This window comes from Octodon degus, unplaced genomic scaffold, assembly GCF_000260255.1.
Source record: "Octodon degus isolate 3935 unplaced genomic scaffold, OctDeg1.0 scaffold00305, whole genome shotgun sequence".
Taxonomy (NCBI): Eukaryota; Metazoa; Chordata; class Mammalia; order Rodentia; family Octodontidae; genus Octodon; species Octodon degus.
The window spans coordinates 1,662,937-1,666,760 of NW_004524881.1; the positions used below are offsets into that span (position 1 = coordinate 1,662,937).

Below are 3,824 nucleotides of genomic sequence, written 5' to 3' on the forward strand. Positions count from 1 at the left end.
GCAAGGCCTTTGAAGGAGACAGCACAAAAGACAAGTTATCTTGCAACTGTGGGAGGGATGGATGCTCCTGCTGTGAGCCAGACCTAAAAGACCTAAAGGCCAAACAAATGCTAAAAGAGTAGCACCTGGGATTGATATTCTAAATAGGTATCCATCTCCTAAAAAGACCTAAGTGAGTCACCAGCCAGCCCCTATTTGGCCCTGGGCATAATCAACTTTACCTGAGCAATGCTGCTTGCAATCCCATTGGTTGACCATAGTTTTGTCCCACCCCCACATCCACCTAAGTGAGACCTCTTCCTCTCACGCATCCGGCGTGACCCCTCCTCCTGCCTGAAAGCCATTGCCTTGGGTTGTCTGGGATGGTGCCGCTGCCTATTCCGCTCTACCTTAACCCCGCATGGTTTTGCTCTATAAAAATAAACTGAAAGACACAGCTTCCTGGGCAACCCACTTGGGTCCCCCTTCAGTCCTCTCAGAGACAGAAGCTTTCCTTCCCAATCAAACATTTTACTTTCAACCTCCATTTGTTCCCAAAATCCATTCCTTGGTTCTAGAGAACATGAACTCCTATTTAGATAGATCAGGTCAGGAGTTTTACTTCCCTGTATCACTGGGACCTTTTTAGGTCCAAAAGTCTCATAATAATCCTTAATTTTAACCTTTACTCCTTGCGCCTTTAATGCTTTGCTCAAGCTTTCTACAAATATCTCATGTTCACTTAATGCCTGTCCCATTGTCAAAGGGAAGGGGTGCCGTCTGCTTACTGAGGTCAGACTTCGCAGCAGGCAACTGCGGCGCAGGCCTCTTTTATGCTCTCTTTTGCCTTTTACTCTCTCTTTTATGGGCTTTCTCTTGCCGGCTCTCTTGGATGGTTCTGTCGCTGAATCCTCCATACCAAGTGCCACATTCACTGGGCGCCACTTGTCCTGAACCAGTGGGTCAGTCAACAAAGGTCACCTGGGGGAGGAGTGGGGAATTGAAGAGGGGACAAAGGACAAGAGATGCGAAAAATGAGGACAAGACAGGATTCTGATCAAGTCCCATTTATTCAGGGGAGGTGCTGTGTATATCTAGGGGGTGTAGGAATGAGGAAGTCTCCACTCTAGGGGTCAGCAGGTATCTAGACAATGGGGAAGGTGCAACCCCTGGGGCATAGCATGTGATTAACGGGAAATGGGCAAGGTGAGAAGAACCATAAACTTAACTCAGCAGGGGAATAGAAACTTAAGAAGATGGCTGACACTAGTATAAAATGGATACCAGTTAATGGCCTCCCACATTTTCTTAGTCTAGGTTGTGACTCTGATACAGGGAGAAAAACTGGGTCTCGGGTGGGTGACCTCCAAACAACATAGGGAACCTCCAAATGACAGGGAAAAACAATCTCTGGACCTGACCTACACGAGTTTGTGTTCTCTAAAACTGAAGAATGAATTTTAGGAAAAAACAGAGGTTATGAGCAGAATATATTTATTGAGAGAAAGAAAGCTCCTGTCCCAAGAGAGGGACGGGGGGAGGGGGGGGGAAGTTCCCCCCTGTTATTTTCTAAGTCTAAATTTAAATCTAAACACAGACCTAGGCTCATGCAACTTCAGGTCAACACACAAAAAGAGCTGATGAAACTGAAATAATTATTAGATCAACTTTTCCTTTTCTTCTCAATAAGTGTTCAGCTATTCATTGGGAGTGGCTACAAGCCCCGACTGTTATAACCTATGTAACTGTCTCCATTTTTGTAACTAGAACAGCTATCTTGTTAAACAACTCTGTATGTTTCTGTTATGACCTATGTGATTAACTCCATTTTGTAACCAGAATAGCCATTGTATTATACACCTCTGTATGTTTCCACTGTAACTTTATTAATGAGGATTGTTTGTTATAAGCTGACAACTTAAACTCCATCTTGGTGGCTCTAGCCATCCATCGGACCTCTGAACACAGTTTCTTAATGTTCAAACTATTCCTTTGTTCTAAATCACAGTGTGTTAAAAGTTAAGATCTGAACTATTTCTTACCCCAGAGCACTCCACACAATATGTCCCGTGATTAACACTGAACCATAAATTGTAATTATTTGTTCCTGAAAATTGTAACCGCATGTTAAAAAAATGTAACCTGTTTTCTCAAAAGTGGACGCTGACCCCTGTGCTGCATTCCCTTGTGCTTAAGTCACAAGACCTCCCCTTTGCAGTTTTCAGCCTTAAAACCCTTGTCTCTCCCCTCCTGGGTGTGCACTTTGGCACTTTGTGCTGGGTGTTGCTGCTGGGTACCAGCTAAAATAAAGCGCTCTTTTCTTTTTGGACTTGTCTCCCAGTTGTCTCATTTTTGGGTTACAACACTGACCATTGGAAAAGTACATGCATAGAAGAGCAGTAGGCATGTGTGAGGCAACTTGTTTTGTGCATGTACTCAGTTACATTCCTAAATGAATAGTGATTTATCTTTAGGTTAACTTCCTTTTCTGATCAGTAAATATAATGCTTTGGGATAGGAGCATGTGTGATGTCACTGGCTCCCACATTCCGCTGTCCCCATGGTGCTGTGTGCCTAGTATTCTTCACCACTGAAAAATCACTGTGAGGAGACACAGGCAGCTCACACATCTGTCTTGAACCCACTCAGACCCAGTGGAAAGATGCCCTGCAAGGAGTGCAAAAAGAAGCTGAACCCTCTGAAAGTTGGAACCTGCAAGAAAAGTGACATTTTGAAGCTGTGCTGCCTTCCCAAGGATGAAAAGTTGCAAGTCTCTGACCCTCTTGGCAGAAGTTCAAAGATGGGTGAAACAGGCTTCACCCTGTTGGGGGTACCTTTGAAAGCTGGACACCCCATGAACATGCGAAGAGCTGTCATGGCCAACTTGGTGGAGGAGAGGAGGAACCAGCTTTACATTGACAAGCTCCATAAAGATTTAGAAAGACAGCTGAGGGAGATTGAGAGATGGAAGGCAGTCGCGGAGCTGTTTCTGCACAGGCTTTACAGGATGACTGGTTATTTCACCAGACTGTGGTTTGACTGATGTCCCTGCAGGTAAGTGGTTCATCTCAAAGTTCAAGGCAGAAAACACCTGCTGCTCTCCTAGGATTCCAGCTTGTTACAGGTTTAGCAGCCTCTAGGATAGGACTTGCAATGCAAATGCAGCCCCTCTCTTGAAATCTTATTGAATTAAAATAATGTTTTTTATGACAAGAGTTTCCTAGGAGGGCTTCTAGTTACAATCTCCATTTCTGTACTAGATACAGGACCACTGAGGGCACAGTTCTAGGTAGGTGAGCTTTTAGAGAGTTGGCTCATTTTATCTACATGGTTCACCTTAAAAACCTCTGTAATTAGAAATGGTAACATGTCTGCCATTCTCCAAAAGGATAATCTGAGTCTTTTCCCCCTTGATCAGTATATCTGGGTCTCTGGCAGTTTTATAGCTCTGAGTGGAACTGCTTTAGATTTTAATCTGATCTCCATCACCTTGCTTTTGTCTGTAGATCATGTCCTCATTTTTCTCTTTTACAATCTTGCTAAATTCTTTTTTTATATAGGCTCTTGCTCTTCTGCTCAATGGGCCTTGAAATGGACTCAAGCATCTTCCTGCCTCAGCTTCCCAAGATTCCTAGAGGACAGAGGTCCATCACCAGGCCAAGTGTGGGCCTTTCTGATGTCATCACACATCTGCCTGAAAGACTGGAAACCAAGCTCTCCACCCTGCTGTAGCTGCAGTACAAGCACTGCTGTGTATTCATTTTAGCTCTTGTTCTGTTTTCCCTTGCTGTTTATTTTGGAAGTGTACTGCTTAGTTTTCAAATATACAGGAGTTAGTTATGTTC

General features: G+C 44.0%; 1 protein-coding gene across 7 annotated transcripts in view; it reads left to right on the plus strand.

Annotated features, from left to right (window-relative positions):
• Positions 1-3,621, plus strand: part of Naaa (N-acylethanolamine acid amidase) — a 65,522-nt gene extending 61,901 nt beyond the window's left edge. For 6 of the 7 annotated variants that reach the window (XR_002819393.1, XR_002819383.1, XR_002819390.1 and 3 more), the window contains 2 exons: positions 2,629-3,033; positions 3,540-3,621. The gene's annotated coding sequence lies outside the window, so the exon portion shown is untranslated. The remainder of the gene's footprint in view (positions 1-2,628; positions 3,034-3,539) is intronic. The other variant, XR_002819385.1, reaches the window with a different exon arrangement.
• Positions 3,622-3,824: the final 203 nt, after the last annotated feature.